At 35.0% G+C, this 18629-nt stretch overlaps 2 long non-coding RNA genes across 2 annotated transcripts; both read left to right on the top strand.

The window, feature by feature from the left end:
- The first annotated feature begins 6969 nt into the window (after positions 1–6969).
- LOC149584021 (uncharacterized) lies at positions 6970–7313 on the top strand. The gene is made up of 3 exons (XR_016380285.1): positions 6970–6994; positions 7064–7155; positions 7222–7313. It is a non-coding gene; the product is annotated as an uncharacterized LOC149584021 (long non-coding RNA).
- A 65-nt stretch (positions 7314–7378) lies between these two features.
- Positions 7379–7836, top strand: LOC149584020 (uncharacterized). The gene is made up of 2 exons (XR_016380323.1): positions 7379–7470; positions 7537–7836. It is a non-coding gene; the product is annotated as an uncharacterized LOC149584020 (long non-coding RNA).
- The last annotated feature ends 10793 nt before the right edge of the window (positions 7837–18629 follow it).

Here is an 18629-nt window from a genome sequence, read left to right as displayed (position 1 = left end):
TTTTTTATTATTTTATGTGCTATTTCTTAATTAAATTCCATGTAATTAACTTTTGGTTTTCTTTTAAAGGTTTTGACATCACCCCTGGATTGGGTTGTAATGGAGATTAGGCCCGATGACGCATGTCCTTATGGCTGCTGAGGGGATACTCCCAACTCTCGCAAAAACGAAGCCATCGTGTCATGACCTCTTGGGTTGCTTGGAACAGACACGGCTTAGAGCTTTTTCAACTTTACAGTCCTTTTTTTAAGGTTTTCATCGGTGTAAAAGTCAAGGGCCCCTGGTACAATGCTGGACGCATTTCAAAAGTAGAGAACTACAGAAGCCGCGGCTGGGGGTTGAACTTAGGCGATGGTTGTACGCTTACATAATCTAACCATCATTGAATAAGTTTAGTTCCCAGTCGTGTTACGCCGCAAGCCTAAGGTTCACGCAAACAATCGTCAATGAAAAGCTACAACAGTACAAGATAGAGCAGAAATTCTTTTTAATTTGCTAACTTATGCGCGGAACGAAAATATTGGTTTTTTTAGCGTTTGTTTAGATTAAGAACTAAGTTTGCATGTTCAATTCAGATTTTTGTTTTTATTTCTTCATTGCGTATTTAAATGTAATGAAAGATGAATTAAAATTATTCTACTTTATTATATATATGGCGTTAAAGTTCTATGTAACACAAGGCTTACCATTTTAAGAGGACATCGAATTTTTAATAACAGCGCCGCGTTAAAAAATAATTTCCATCTCGTCAATTTCAAAACGAGATAGTTATTCTCTTTTTCTGTTTTTGGAATTAGGGGACTCAAGCCTCAACAGCTCCGATAGGGAGTTGGTAATATCAAGAAGAAATATACATATAGGTTGTAAAAAAGGAAAGGTATTTATTAGACCTTGCATATGAGTACGAAACAAGTTCAATATAGTGCGAACAAATCTAGTACACTTATAGTATAACTAATAATACTAATGTTATTCCTCCCACAAACGCTTCAATATTCCTACCATTTTTTATTTATTTATATTAATCCTTTGTCCATGGATATTCTTCCTGTAAAATAATTCAAGAGTTTGAACAAGAGTACATTTAGTTAACTTTATTTCGATAGTAATAGTATTTTAGTAAGCTAAATTTCATTTTCAGTTTCGTGTAGATGACGTATTAATTTTTAGTGTTTCGATTCTTTCGAAGTGAACACGGGAAAAATATGACTTGGTCATCTTGTACCATATTAGCATGAATCTACTCTCAACCTTAGAAGTTGAATTGTGGGTGTTGTGGTAATGTTTAGCTAATTCAGCAGGACCAAGACTCAAGAGTAGAGTATAATAAAAAGTCTGAAGAAGGTAATAGGCGCTGTTTACAGTCACGTGTGAAAAATATTAGCGGTCTACCTTCACAAGGTGCCACACTACTTTATTATCGAGTCCTTTAATCCATACAATAATCAAGACAAGATCTCTTTTATTTTCTCTCTCTATCTTCTGTTCTTAAATCTTAATCTAATATTCTATTTACATATTTTTAAAAGGACATATTTGATTTCAGTACTAAGTGTACAATCGCATCTCGCGAAAAAGTACTCTAGTCTATAGGCCAGGACAGATAGGCCGAAAAAGGGCTTGACCTAGAACATTTGAACATAAAGATGAAAATTGGTACATGTGTTGTTTTTGACCCAACAAAAAATATACTTAAAGTCCCCTGCTGTAGAGCGCGAGCTTTCGCCGCCATCTTGGAAAATGGCCGCCGGGAATTACAGCTACAATGTATTCCACGTTCTTCTTCAAAAATTATGAAAATTGGTACACATTATGATTGGCACCACATGAACATCTTGGCAAAATTTTAAAGCTTTGTGTTCAATAGTTTGGTCGCCATATTGCAAAATGGCCGCCGTGAATGATAGGTACAGTATATTTCACCATGTTGTTGGAAAATTATGAAAATTGATAGGTATTACAAACAGAGCTGTACAAACCTCATAGTAAAATATTGAAGCCATTAGTCAGATAGTTTGGCCGCCATGTTGGAAAATGACCGCCATCAATGTCATTAAGATAGAGTATATGGTTCAAAAATTATGAAAATTGGTAATAATTATGTTAAAGACCGTCTTAACATCATACTTGAATATTGAAGACGTGCTACTGATAGTTTGGGCTCCATCTTCAAAAATGACTGTTAGAAATGGCAAATATATTACGGATATATAAATATTTTAGATATTTTTTTATTGAGTAGATGATTTTCATGAACGTATTAAACGCCATAAAAATAACTATTTTCGAGTCTAAATTATCGACCCATCTTCAAAAATGGTCGCTGAAATATTACTATCCTAAATTCTGCCATATTACTCGGATTTTGGTTAGGAAAAACCATTTTTATGGGGTATAAACATTCTAGTGTCGTTAAGGATTAGATTTAAGACACATTTTTAACATTTCGTTCATATTTATCGTCATCCTGAAGATTTTTTACTACGGCTAATACCTTGAAAATGACCACACATTGCCCAGCAAGCTAATACAGATCGTCTACATTCACAGTTCTTTATACAAGATGTTCTGCAGACTGCAGGTACAAATAATGAGTGGAATAAGTTCATCTGATGCCGGAAGGAGAATGGTGTGAATGGGTCTTCGACTTTCGCGATCGCTAACCAATCCCCACTGTTCGGGATTAAATCGTTTCCTAGCTATTGTTGGACTTGAAGATACGCTCGGAAAAAATGTAGTTTTGCTGCGTCGGTTGTTGGATGAAGCTTAGCGAGATCAAATGAGGACTTGACAGTATATGTGGCAACGGTTCCATTATACGTGTAATATCTACATAAATGGAGCGTAACGTTTCAATTATCACCCTAAAAAAAGCGAAAAGAAATCTCTCTTCGGCAGCAGCTATGGCTTCCCTAGATGCAATATGGTCATTAAAAAAGCGCAACAAATTTGTAAGATGTTGATTATCTGTCGTTACTTTAAACTACGCCTTATCATAACCACACCAAATTACAGCACGTAAATGAAAGAAGTGTTCTCTTAACCTTTTTAATTCAAAGGACTTGTCGTGGCGGAGGGGGCCCGAGTTCGGTGTGACGGTTCGGGAGTTCCTTGGGTTCGCCCTTGGTTCAGACCGTTCCTTGCCCCATTCCGTGAAGGTTTTGCTGGGCCGTTTCGCCCCCACCCAGGTGTTGCCTTGGCTCGCCCCCGCTATTGGCAACCCTCTAGGGGTCGCGGATACACTATTTGTTTTGGGCCGTATGGCACTGTTGTGCTTGGAAAGAACTTCCCCGTCCCCTGGAGTCTTCTGCTGCTTTAATCCTTCCCTGTCACCGACCACCTCCTGACTGGGCTCGCCGCTGACGGTGTCCTGCTTCTGTCACCTGCTCAAGTGGCGTTTGTCGGGTCCGCTGGCTGATCTTTTGTGCCTGGACGGCGGTTCCGCAGGTTCAATTTGGAATATGATGAGGAGGGGAGTTGATAAGGCCCCCAGCTATGTGTAGCGCCTAATCAAGGGTTGTGACATGCAATTATTATGAAAAATCTTCAGGATGACGATGAATATGTATGAAATGCTAGAGATCTGACTAAATTCTAATCTTAAACAACAGTAGAATGTATAAACGCCATATTCTCTAATGAACATGTTGAGAATAACAGCTTAGAATAACTTTTCTTTCTTTCAGAATTTAGGGCTATGATTTTCATGTGGCCATTTTTAAAGATGGTGTCGATAATTTCGACTTCGAGATATCCATTTTTTGTTGTTTATTACGTTAATGAAAATCATCTATTCAAAATAGGAATTTCAAAAAGATTTATATATTTGAAATATATTTAGCATTTCCAGCAGTCATTTTCGAAGATGGCGCCCAAACTATCAGTAGCACGTCTTCAATATTCAAGTATGATGCTAAGACGGTCTTCAACATAATTATTACCCATTTTCATAATTTTTGAACCATATACTGTATCTATATGACATTGATGGCGGCCATTTTCCAACATGGTGGCCAAACTATCTGATTAATGGCTTCAATATTTTACTATGAGGTTCACAGAGCTCTGTTTGTAATACCTATCAATTTTCATAATTTTCCAACAACATGGTGAAATATACTGTACCTAGCATTAACGGCGGCCATTTTCAAATATGGCGGCCAAACTATTGAACACAGAGCTATAAAATTTTGCCATGATGTTCAAGTGTTTACAATACTAATGTGTACAATTTTCGTATTTTTTGAAGAAGAACGTGAAATACATTGTAGCTGGCATTCCCGGCGGCCATTTTCCAAGATGGCGGCGAAAGCTCGCGCTCTACAGCAGGGGACTTTTAGTATATTTTTTGTTGGGTCAAAAACAACACTTGTACCAATTTTTATCTTTGTGTTCAAATGTTCTAGGTCAAACCCTAAAAGTCCTGGGCTACTAATAAGCCTTGTAATCCGAAAAAGACTTGAAATAGGACAACCAAGCCTTTCAGGCTTATTAATTACAAATTAAGTATAGATTTATGCATATTCTCATCAAAGTATGAGATGATGGTACAAGACACCAATACTGTACCCTTCGTTCTTCTTATCCTGAATCTGTTCCGGTCTATACCAAGAAAAAAAAATTCCTCCCAAAAGAAGCACCTCCACGTCCCATTGGTTCCTGCCTTTGGCAAGGAAAAATTAGCTAGCATCCTAGGGCGTAACTCTGCTAGGTCTCTTCCCCCCTTGTATGTGAGTATTCCGATGGGTCCGTCACTTTTGCAAAATGCGTACCGAATTTTAAATCTTCGATATTATTTTGATATTTGATCAAGATTTCTAGAATTATTTTCAAAAATATTAGGTATAATTTAAATTTCTACCAATATTTGATAAAAAATCAATTTAGACTTAAAGATTCAATGAAATATTTTAACAAAATTGCAAAATTTGCTGAAATTGTAATGAAACTTGAAGATTTGATAAGGCATTTTCAAGAATCGAAACTTGAAATACGTCACTCGGAAAGTTATAAAATTATAAATATTCCAAATATTTAGAAAAAAGATAAGATTTTAGGAAAAATTATATATTCGAACATCTTCGAAGCAGCGATGGACCCCTCGGAGCATTTCCTCACGCAAAAAAAAAATGCGCGGGGAGAAAGGCTTCTCTCATCATTCTTCTGGTGTTCGAACTGGAAAGTCACGTTTGGATTACGACTGATGGTCAATCAACATTTTCGCATCATTATTTATAAAGGACTTAAAAATGAACGAAGAGGCTAAAAGACGTGCTAGAACGCAAGGTACGTTTTCTTTTGACAACTTAAACCGTTGTAGCGTTGTAGCCAGAGGGTAGCCACTTGCAGCAGCACGTTTCAAAAATTGCGACGCTGTAGAAAAGAAATGAAACGGCCTTTTTTTCAGAATCAGGGAATGTTTTCATTTCCACGCCCGACAGGCCGAAACGAGGGACAAATAAAAAAACGTAAATTAATATTTATTATAACTGTTTCTTTTTAATTGTCAACAAATAGAAACATCTCCGTGCGCCAAAATGACCTGATATATCGGAAGATGATAGGACTGTCGCTGAATTAAAAAAGGTTGTGTTTAATTCTATTCACCCCATAAATTTCATTCTAGCACGACGACGCAGTAGAAAAGAAATGAAACGCACATAGTTTCAGCATCAGGGAATGTTTTCATTTCCACGCCCGAGGGGACGGAACGAATGACAAATAAAAAACGTAAATTAATATTTATTATAACAGTTTCTTCTTAATTGTCAACAAATCGAAACATCTCCGTGCGCCAAAATGACCTGATATATCGGAAGATGATAGTACTGTCGCTGAATTTAAAATGGTTTGGTCTAATTCTATTCACCACATTCATTTCGTTCTAGCCACCAAAATTGCATAAAATTTGCCAAAAAGGTTTTATTAAACATTTATTTTATTCCATTTAATGTCGAGATGCAGAGAAAAGTTCATAGTCTATCCCTTTAAGCATGAATCTATAAAACTATAGTTGGGAGACCCTAATTTGCATAGAAATTTTTTGCAAAAAAAAAGAAATTTCATTAATGAATGAGCTAGAGAATTTGCCACTGGTCCATGAACAAGCAGAAAGAGAGCAAATTTAGCTAGGTTAAGTTAAACTCCTGAGAAATTTAATTGCGTGAGGATTTAGAAAGGCTAATAGAAAGCCAACTTACAGATTGAAACATTGAATATGTATTTTTTAACACTGCGATATATAAAAATTAAATCTATGCATATTTAAAAAAAAAACGAAATATACATGAAATAATTTTCATTTATTAAAAGGATATTGACGAAGAAAGATTCAAGGATTCATCATAGCCATGAGAGCTTTTCTAAACTTTGAACTATATATATTATGAAAAGATATTCGCTCCTTTGATTCCCAGCAGGATGGTATAAATTACATTCTTTTAACCATATCAATTCCAAAAGGGGATAGACATTAAACAGAATGAAATGGTCTGGCAGTTTCTTTATTGACTTAAAGCATGAATCTATATAACTATAGGGGAGACCCTAATTTGCATAGAAATTTTTTTACAAACTTTTTTTACAAACTTGCATATCACCCAAGCGTCGAACCCCTCGAAAAAAAATTGCAAACCATAATCTAGTTTGCATATCAAATTTTACAAACTTGCATATCACTTTGTACAAACTCGCCTATAATTGGCTAATCGACTAAAAATACGAAAGGTCAAGGTAATATAACATTCGTCGTCTGCTTAGAAGTAAATGATACTATTATAAAGAAGACAACAGAGTTAAGTTAAAAAATGACTCATTAGTTGTAAAATGATTCATTAGTTTTTTTTTGTTGCCTTTTCTAATCTTAAAAGTTCCTTGGATATTTTTCAAAAGTAAAAAATTGTATAATATTTACAATATTTTACTACAAGAACACTAATAATTTCCAATTTTGGTATAGAACTACTAATTTCATATGGCTGAAAATCCGAAAAAGGTCCCTTAGAAAAAGTGCGAAACTATTACTAAAATTAATTCTAATCGTAATCTATCATTTTTTCCCTAGAAAACCCATGCATATCATTTTGATTTTTTACAAACTTTCTTGCATATCATTTTCATTTTTTGACAAAAATTCAGTTTTCCCTATAGGAAATGGTACGAAACTATTACTTAAGTTAATTAATAATTAATTCTAATCGTAATTTATCATTTTTCCCCCAGAAAATCCATGCATATCGTTTTGATTTTTTACAAACTTTCTTGCATATCATTTTCATATTTTGCCAAAAATTCAGTTTTCCCTATAGGAAATGGTACGAAACTATTACTTAAGTTAATTAATAATTAATTCTAATCGTAATTTATCATTTTTCCCCAGAAAAACCATGCATATCGTTTTCATTTTTTACAAACTTTCTTGCATATCATTTTCATATTTTGACAAAAATTCAGTTTTCCCTCTAGGAAATGGTACGAAACTATTACTTAAGTTAATTAATAATTAATTCTAATCGTAATCTATCATTTTTTCCCCAGAAAACCCATGCATATCGTTTTCATTTTTTACAAACTTTCTTGCATATCATTTTCATTTTTTGACAAAAATTCAGTTTTCCCTATAGGAAATGGTACGAAACTATTACTAAAATTAATTAATAATTAATTCTAATCGTAATCTATCATTTTTTCCCCAGAAAACCCATGCATATCCTTTGGATTTTTTACCCATTGGAAATTTTAAAAAATACAAAAAAATGATTTAAAAATTGGTTTAATTTTGAACAAATGTAATACAATAACATTTCATTTAATTAAATATAATTAATACGATCAAAATGGGAAAAATAATTCTACATCTTAAATCTTAAAATAAATAATTTTCCCCTGCATCTGAAATAGAATTAAACACTGTCATACAGCAACACAGGAAAAATTTCATTTTCATTCTATTATTTATAAGCAATAAATTATAAATAAACGGCGAGACTCCAACTAATCCGCTCAGTTTTGAATATAATTAATGAACCTCATGAATGAATGCACAATTTTGTAACAATTACGAGTATATTCAATAATCAGTAAAAACTTTGATTTTGCCAGTTCTGTAGCTGTAATTGTTCAATTTCAATTTTCGTACCTCTGTTCTCGTGGAATTTCAGACGGATTTATGTTATGTTAAGATGTGGGAAGCCGGAGCATGGTTTCATCAAGTAACTTGTTGTGCGCATTGTATGTATTGTTCAGAAGGGATGCGCGTCTACAGACGATGCATTACTACCAGGGTGATATTGTGCCATCAAAACATTTCATCAAATAATTACTGTTGTATTGCGATTCCCTCGAAAATCATCCGCCTCACGTCGTAGTTGCACTTTGCGCTGTCTTGATGTATATTATTCAGTTTGTTTATTTTTTTAAAGGTTCATATGCGTATTGCACTAGACACACTTTCTTGGTTTTTTTCCTTGTATTTTTCTTCCATGGCTGTTAACGTCTTTCAATTCATTCAGTTGGTTTAATATTATGAAGTCTCATTAGATGAATTTCGAAAAACATGGCTTCCAAATGAAATATTACGAGATTATTCTCGTATGACAGTGTTTATTTCATTTTCAATTATTTTGGCGCAATTATAGTCTCCAGAAAGTATGAGAAACTCTCGAAAGTATCACCAAATAAACAAAAGGGATCTTTCGTCTATTTCACAGAATTGTTAAAAATTCACACAATAATTAAATAATTATATTAGGAAACTTATTTTAACCTAACCTTAACCAATAGACAGAAATTTTAAACTTAAATTTTTTAAGCGTTAACTTTTACAACACTACTCGCCTTCACCTTTCTTAACTCAAGTATATTAGTATAATGATCTCTTTGACCTGAGTATTGAGTTAATAATTTCAAGCCTCAGCCACAAACAATGTTGTGTAACGCTTACTTTAAAGACCAACCAAAAAATATATGACAATAATAATATTAATAGAGTTACAACATTGTGATATAGATAAAAAAGCATTTAAACCAAAAAACAATTAAAAACTAACAAATTTAACAAACAAATGTTAACGTGAAACAAAAAATAAGAATAAAAATAAGGCTCAAGGCGTTTCATGTGGCTGAGTGAAAAAAGGTGCTAAAATATCTTATTCGAAAAGTGGTCCTCTGGTCTTTCCGATACCATTTGTCAACATTTCCTGGCAAAGGTGAATTCATATCCATCTTTACTGTACCACTTTTTTGTACATGATTGTACAAATTCCTAGGAAGGAAAGGCCAGTTTTGTTGACCCATCAACATTCCGTTCCTGGGGTGATATGCTCGGTAGGGTTACTTTCAATTTCAGCCGCCAACACTACGTTTAACTGGTTTCTCATTTTCAGTGTAAAGATTTCCCACGATGGTAGGCTATGCAGTCGCTTTAAAATGAAATAAGAGTGGTATTTAATTTTGTTGCTTTGAAAAATACCAACCATACACAATTTTCAATGATTGACATAACCTATTTTTTTAAATCCTTTTTATAATAGTAGACATAAGGTTCAATTAATAAGTTACATTACATTTTCTGGTAATTTTGTAGTGCACTGGTTATAGTTTTGAACCATGTGATAAATCCATCTACGGCCCTTATCGCTTTCAAGCGGCTGCCAATTTTCTATGGGTTCTTCTTTTAAAATGTAATAAAAATATACGAGTACATATAGACCACAATCCCAGCTATTGTTTTGAAGTGGTAGCTTCTCATGAATGTAAAATTTTGGAAAACTGTGTTCAATTGTAAAGTATTCCTTACCAATTTCATTCATAATCTCAAAGTGCTTTTCCAGTGTTGTAGTATCGGTACCTTTCGTATCACTTGTTGTTAGTGGTATAGAATCAAAAATTGACAGCGAGTTACATTTAATTAACCCTAACATCCAATGGTCGTTACGTCCGGGAGATCTTGGCAACAAAATGGCGATATTACGTTTGCGAAATTGACCTCCATTCTGTTCTTTAATAAAATTAAAAACCACATCCTTTCCTTTTTCAGTTTCGGGTAAAAACATATATTGGTAAATAGTGGATGTTAGAACAATGTAATCATCTTCCCTACGTAGGAATTTCAATAAAACAAACATCGATTTGGCCAAGCAACCACTGTCGATGTATTTTGTAGGCAAAAGCGTTTCTAAACAAGACGGCCCAAGGGCTCGTAATAGTAGCCATATCGTACGAGTGAATAGCCCCTCTATACCCTACCCTAATGAGTGGATAACCCCTCTATACCTTACCCTAATGAGTGAATAGCGCTATCTTTTACAATGATTTACCGTGCATAAAATCAGAGTGAATAGCCCCTCGATTCCCCACTCTAAACAGTGATTAAATTATAACCGTATAAATTTACTTATGCTGTAATTCTAACATTCCGGCGAATCGAAGAACAGATAGTTTTTAGTGATAATCCCCTCGATGAGTTTACAACATAGACTTATGCCGATGCACACTTATCGCATCTTATAAATTTCTAACAAGGACTTATGCCCAGAAACTTTTGAAATAGAAAGTTTAGTTATAGTGATTACGCATTTTAGTGATTATCCCCTCGAATTACCTTTAGCAATGCTAAAATGATCAAACGCATAACGCTCATTTAACACTATGTTAGCTCCATCTAAACCCACATTTGAATTAACCGCCAAAACGTTCCAGTCAAATATAACATAGATGACGATAGCTACCGAACGAGAACGAAACACATGAGGAGCGCGGTAGAAAAATCGTTATCTATTTAATTAGCACATACATAAAAAGAAAATAAATATAAAAACCCCAAACATACAAATTCATAAGTATCCGACCCCACAGATAAAAATTCAAAAGTTTCCGACCCCACAGATTAAGAGGTACCCCACCCCATATCACCCCGACATTTTAGAGATAAAAATAAATAATAAAAAACTCGGAGTTTCTATCAAGTCTCTATGGTTTAGTGGTTAGAACGTTTGTCTACTACGCCAGCGACCCGGGTTCGATTCCCGGGTCTGACCTGAAAAAATTTTAATTATAATTAAATCTCTAACCGAGCCCAGTAACCCCTATGGATGGGTTGTGGTAATATAAAGTTCCTTTTAAGCTAAAATGTGACGATAACGAAGAGACAACCCCGGCCACTACTACTACTACTACTACTACTACTACTACTACTACTACTACTACGACGGCTCGGGTCAAACTAAGAGCCTATCGTATACTACGATATGGCTAAAAAGAATTTCTGAAGTTATTCTGACATATTGATTCACATTCAAACAATTGAAGATCGATACTTTTTTCACAACAACATATCCTTCCCTCTTCGCAGTCTTTGTTTGAAGTATATTTTATATTTTTAGAATTTAAATAATGAGAACTTTCATTTACTTGATTCATGTTGTTATCTTCACTGTTGATACTCAGATCTTCTACACTTTCCCTCAAAGAAATATGTTGAATATCGGAAGTTTTATTAGGGGTTGATGCAGTGTTTGGTTTCCTTCTTTTTACAAAAAAGTAGCATAGCTTTTATCATCTGTAGGTTTACGCTTCCTATTTCGTTTTAATTCATTCAGGTGGTAATGAATATTTTTTTCAATTTGGATAAATTTTTCCTCTTTCTTATTTCAGTAACGCTCAGCTGCTTTCACGTGATAGCAACTCGGTGCGTGGTTGCACGTGCAATAATCTTGTTCCAAGTTCACTAAATAGACTTTGGCCCCTATGGGATTACGTACCAAATAGCATTTGCTAGTCCCCTCGTAGCTAACTCTATCATTTTCAATACATAATAAGGCCATATCATCAGCGTTAGCACTGTCATTTAGGTTTTTAGCAGTTTTAAATACTTTTGGATATTTTCCGGAAATAAGGAATTCAACTATATCATCAGTTAGGAAACTGTCATAATCTGGCCGATAAAAAGACATTTTAGCCTGCCCTAATTTCTCATATCCTGCATTAAAAGAAATCATTACTTGTATTTGAGCCATTATGCAGCTCAAGATTATTCCATCAATTCTAAGCTTTTTTACCGAAGTTTGCAAATCATTTTTAAATTTTCCACTAAAATCATAATATTGAAATTCATTGTCCTTGCGCTGCTCTATTTTCATACCTTTACAGATGGCTGTGATTGAGTCAGATAAGCCGTCTCTATTGTGAAATATTGTAACTTTTTTAAAAATGTTTTGAGACCCATTAAAGGTACAACAAAATGTTCGAAAAAATGTTTGTCAGCCTCGACACATGACCTTTCATGCATCAGAAACAACACTGGAAACAGTGGGTTAATTGGCAATTCTGTACTTCTCATATAAACACCAGAAATAACGAAATCTTCCATCTCACACATTGTACTTAGCAATAATGGAGTTGTAATAGAAGAACTTGCAGTTCTAAGCAATGTTTTTGCTTTTACAAGACTCTCGGGAAAACCAAAAATTACCATCAGCTGTCCTTCAAAATAGGTAACCTCTTTAATATAGTCTTTTAGAGGTCCCAAAGCTAAGCCAAATACATTTCCTAGACAGTTGCCAGAAACAACACTTGCGCATGCTTTCCCTGTTGAAAAAATTTCAGTACTTTCATTTACTTCACTTTGTATTTTCTGGATTGTTTTTTCCTTTACTACGACATCAGTATCATTCTTCGGCAACTGAGTCTTTTTTGTTGTTGATTGAGGGACCAAAATGTTTTCAGTGACTGTCCTTTTCGGTTTTTTTCGTGTAACTAATTTCTCGTCTCCATAGTATTCTACAGCGATTGCCACTACATTTTTAACATGATTGATTAGCTCATAAGTTATTTTCTTGAACCTTCCATCATACTTATGATCTTTGCCAGGCCTGAGATAATAATACCCTTTTTTAATACCATCTTGGTTTCCTTTAGGTTTTAAAACCTTTTTCCATAAAATCCTATCTGACCGTAATACTTCATTTACTTTGTCCTTTTGAACCCTAAAGATAAAAATGTCTCCTCCTTTTGGTTCAACGTTTTCTGGCAACGAAGTTGTGTAAACGTGGTTCTCTAATTCTTCATTTAGAGTAGACTCTAGAATTGTTTTTACATCCTCACTCTGCAGTTTACCAGGAAAATGTTTTTTATAAGGACCAGGGTTATTGATCGAAGCATTTCTTTTTTTCAAAACCATCACCTTATTTACAACGCTTTGCTTTGGCACTGATGGTTCATCCAAAGCTTCCATTTCATTAAGCTTTTTGTCTATGCTAGCGTGTTTTACTCTATCATCTTCACAAACAGATTCAAAAGGTTTTATGCTTTGGCATTGATGTACTTGTTTTTGCGAAACCTCGATTTTACGAAGATCACTTTGTTCCTCTTCAGAATCTGTGCATTTGCTGGCAGAAACCTTTGGTAAACTTTTAATCTTTGGGAAATAATTTGTAATTTTGGTCCCTGTCTTTTTTTGGCAGGAATTCAACCTCACATCAGATGTGACTAAATTAACCGAAGAAATGTTTTTAGAATGTGTTTCCCGCCGCACTGTAACAGCATTTTTGTGCATTTCTTCTAACAATTTATTCTTATGAACCTCCATGTTAAAGTAATCTTCATCAGAAGCGTACATCTCATGATTTTGTACATACATTTCAAAAATTGAAATCAATGTTTTATGGTTCACAAAGAGTTTGAAATGATTGCCATCTAACAGCACATTAGTGCTTGCATTGAATGGTTCTTTCATTTCGGAAAAAATAAAAGCCATTATCATAGCAACCTTTGGGTCAACTCCAGCGATAGAATACATTATGTGGTTTGGATCTGGAGGTGGTGTAAATTTAGGATTTAATGAGTTATAAATTGCATTCCCATAAGCGTTTAAAAAGAGGTTGACGTCGAGATCATCTAACCACTTTTCAAAGAGCCGTTTAAAGAAGTCATCCATCTCTGGAATATTGTTCCTTGCGAAGTCCAGTGGTATTTGAAAATGCATTGGTTTTAGTTTATATCTAAGGTCTATCACGATGGATGACTCTTCATCATCGACAGATTTCCCTACATGGGCGTATGGGGTTCTACTAACTTTCCAGATAATATCTCTCCTATTTTTCATTTTGGGTTTTGTGGATAGACTTTCTAGACCATCTATTGTTTTTTTGGTACCCAGCTTGTCACTGGGTCCAATTTTTTGGACTGGAGTGGTTAATTTTTCTTTACCATCGAGGACTTTATTGCCATTTGAGGTACCCATTTTTTTAATGGGTCCTTGAGATTCAGAGGGCACAGAAATTTTTGGTGGAGTGGTTAGATTTCCTAGACCATCTATGGTTTTTTTGGTACCCAGCATGTCACTGTCTACAAGTTTTTTCACAAGAGTGGTTACCTTTGGTACACCCGCCATATAGTGAATATAACCGGATTATTAAACGATCTCTGGTATTTCTGGTTGTTTCGTAACAAACACCGAAAATCCCAAAAAAAAATTATTTGGAAAAAAGAATAATTTCATAAACAGGAAGTAATAAGCGTAACAGCGTATCACAGCAAATTCTATTTACCAAGAATGTTAAACCTTTCTTTACAAGACTAAAAGACGGTTAAGAAAACACAAAGGAGAAACCACTCAAACAAACCAGCGGCGTGCTCTAATCAAGCATAGCCCACTCGATCACGCGCGTAACGACGCAAGCTGCTCGCGCTATACCGCGCGCAGCGCAGCGTCCGGGAGCGTGGATCTTGGAAGAGGGAAGTAACTCCCTCTTCCAAGCGTGTATCGAGTGGGCTATGAATCAAGAGTTCAAGACAGGGAGTAAATAATGGCAGGGATAATGGAGGCGTCCCGACCACGGAGCTGTATTGTAGAAGGAGTAGAGACTCGTAGCTTCCCCTCTATTAAAAAAAGCTAGCCCTTATTTGTCCATAAAAAGGGGGTATGAATTTTGACCCTCCCTCCAAACCTAGGCGAGCCCATGTAAACAATAAAGTTGGCCGCGAGCTACGAACGTTCAGGAGGGTTAAGCCTCGGTCTTTTGTGTATCGAGTCCGGGTGACGGGAGTTTCTCAAGCGTGGGCAAATCTTATTTAAATTTTTATTTTTACTATTATTTCTATTTATATTAACTATAATATGGAAAATATTCAAATAATTAAGCCGGGAAAGAAGAAAACGACGCCTTCTTTAAAACACATGACGTCAGAGATTGTTTACATAGGCTCGGTATGCGCGAAAATTGTGCGCGGAGCACTAGTACGCTTATGTCTAGGCCCTAGAGGCCTAGTCTATACTCCTACAATACAGTTCCGTGTCCCGACTCCAGCGTCTTCAACAACAGCAGACCCGATTACGCTTTTGGCTAAACGAGAATTTAAGGTTACTCCGTGGTCATAATTCCGCCATCAGAGGGGAAAAGGTCATAATCCCCTGCCGTATGAGACATAATCCCCCGGATAATAGTCAATGACAAAACACCCCCAACCACAAGACAAATTCCCACAACCACTTTGACAATTTAGCTCAGTACTTCTAGTCTCATTTTACTTCTGATATAATTGATATTGTATTTTTTACCATCATTTTAGCCACATCGTATGATGAACATCTACGATGTGGTTCTTAGTTTGACCTGCCCTGTTGTTGTTCTTGATGTTGTTGTTGTCGGTGGTGGTGGGCGGTGTTGTTGTAGTGAAACATTTTTCGTTCGTCATTGAAGGGATATCTGGGCCATAAGTTCATGTTAGACTTTTATAAGATGCAAAAAGTATGCGTCGGCATAAGTCTATGTTGTAAACTAAAACTTTCTGTACGTGTATTAATCGAGCGTTTAGTATGTAATCAGTTTAGCACTGTTAAAGGTAACTCGATCATCCAGGGGGTAATCACTAAAATTTTCTGTTCTGATATTAAGGGTTACTTGTGTGTAATCATTTTAGCATTGTTGTTTTTAGAATCGTCTTACGGGTAATCATTTTAGCAATGTTACGGGTAGCGCATCGAGGGGCTGCTCACTCAAAATTTCTCTTTGTGTCGCACTCTTACAATTATAACATAAATAAATTTATTGAAGTAAGGATTACGGGTATTAATTTTAGCACAGTTAAAAGTAGCGCATAGAGGGGCTATTCACATAAATTTTTTTTACGCCTGTTAAGTAGGGTGCGATGTGGCTGCTATTACGAGCCCTTGGGTCGTCTTGTTATTTTTCTGTGTCTGTGGTTTTTGTACTCTTTCCTTCGATGGAGGGAAAATGAGCGGGGGATTTTGTCTTGAGAGAGAGGGGATTTTGTAGGTTTACAAAAATGGGTGATTATGACCGGGGGTCTTTTGCCTTGGGGGTATTTAGTCTGTATATCTAGTTAGAGAAAGTACTAACTTCAAGTAAACCTAATTAAAAGTAGTAATTTTATGAACGACTGTAGAGAGAGTACTAGTCAAATAACTAATAGACACATCGTATACGATGGGGTGTGGCTAAAAGGGCTAGAAAACGACCATCTTTACATGTAGGGTATGGAAGAGTAATACTAGCCACATCCCACCGTACTTAACAGGCGTACAAAAAATTTATGTAAATAGACCCTCGATGCGCAACTTTAAACTGTGCTAAAATTATTACCCGTAATGGTTACTTCAATAAATTTATTTATATTATAATTACAATAGTGCGACATAAAGAGAAAATTTGAGTGAGTAGCCCTTAACATTGCTAAAATAATTACCCGTAAGACCAGTCTAAAAACGAGGCGTTAACTTTAACAATGCTAAAATGATCACACACTAGTAACCCTTAATAGAAGAACTGAAAGTTTTAGTGATTAACCCCTCGATGATCGAGTTACCTTTAATAGTGCTAAAATGATTACGTACTTAACGCTCGGTTAATACACGAGTTTAAGTTTTAGTTAACGACGCATAATTTTCGCATCTTATAAATTTCCAACATGAACTTATGGCCAGAAGCGTTTGAAAGAGAAAGAATTCATTAAAACACCAAATAATTTTAATATCCCGGTATCTTAAGACCATTCTATAAATAACGTCAGCTTTTGCTTTCAAAATTTCCTTCGATTTCTTTGAATGTTGAAATAGGGGATAGGGAGCGTGATTGAAATCGCAAAATCCCTATTGACGACGGATGAGGGGAATTTTAAAGGGAGAGTATATAGCTTAACCTTACTTTCATAATTCCCTTCCTTTTAAGTAGACTACGAAAAATATCACCTTCACCACAATTCTCTCCCTTTCGCTTTCCCTTCAATCACGAACGAAAAATTTCATACTGCAATAGGCTCTACTCTTGACACTACTACTACGAGAATGACAACAGGGCAGGTCAAACTAAGAGCCTCATCGTAGATGTACATCATACGATGTGGCTAAAAACGGTAGCCTACAAATGATTCAAATGAAACGGTTTGACAAAAAACATGAACTTTTTATTTTTTCTTAGAAACTTTTTTTTTAACAGCAAATTTATTTTTAGTTCATAACGTTTTTTTTAATTAGCAAATTAATCAAAAAAAAATTTTTTTTTCAGAAGTTTTTTTTTTACAGCAAATATACCAAACAAATTTATTCTTTTCTTCATAACTGTTTTTTCAAACATAGAAACGAACAAAAAAGTTTTAATTGTTGTGCTGTGATGAAAACCTTTCGTTTATGGACAGCCGTTCCTGTTAAAATAATAATAGACACAATATATTATACCGGAACGGAAATAAAAGAGACATAAAATTAACAATGAGGACATAAATTATTATATGGTTTTAAGATGCGTGTACACTTTGAATCTGTTTTGAATATTTTTGAAATGCCAATTCATTTATGAAAATACAAGTTATTTTTTAAAGTACTCTTGTGGATTTGACAAAAATTTTAAATGCCAATAATGAACCTTTCCAAAAAAGGCTGAAGGAGGTTTCAAAGTGCTTAGTGTAAACGCGATCTAATTTCCGAGGTTTTATGATGGCTCTACGGGACGAATGTAAGAGAAAAATTAGTAAAACAATTACTTCTGGAATAATTTTTTCATCCGCATATTCAACGACTTTGCTTGGGTTTAAATTATCAATAACCTTTTTGGTCCACATAGTTATTGGTTTATAATTGTTTTCTGGATTCACAATTTCATATAGATTCGGCAAGTTCCCCTTTGCACTTAGAGTTTTCAATAATTTAATTTTTAAATTTTCCAAATCAGCTGCACGGTCACTAGAGAATAATTTTCTTATAACACAAAGTAAACGTAATTTCGAGTTTAAGTGGCGCAGCCAGGTTTTTTTTGGCCAAGGCAGATTTGCCGTCCCCTTTAAAAAAGGTTTCTATCTAATCTATTTTGAGTAATAATAAAATTACAGGCCTAGATTTAAAGTGTCTAGCGGATGTGGCATCATAATTTAATAACATTGAAATTAAAGGAATTTTGTATAATTTACAGGGGCCAATAGTCTCTGCCTATTTTTGCTTGAAAATCGTGGCAAAATATTTGAGAACCTTAAAATTTTCAGGGAGGGTGGGGGAACGGCAAATTATTCAATTTTGAAATGTAAAAAGCGATTTGCTCGGACCAAACTAGTCCCACTCCCCCATTTTCAAACCTAAATACGGCTGCCTCTTATAAGTTAAGCAACACCTGGCCGCACCG

The sequence above is a fragment of the Phalangium opilio genome, unplaced genomic scaffold, assembly GCF_054372755.1.
Source record: "Phalangium opilio isolate 3A_F unplaced genomic scaffold, DU_Popi_V2 ptg001170l_1, whole genome shotgun sequence".
NCBI lineage: Eukaryota > Metazoa > Arthropoda > Arachnida > Opiliones > Phalangiidae > Phalangium > Phalangium opilio.
The sequence above is the reverse complement of the archived record's forward strand: the minus strand, read 5'-3'. Positions and strand labels throughout refer to the sequence as shown.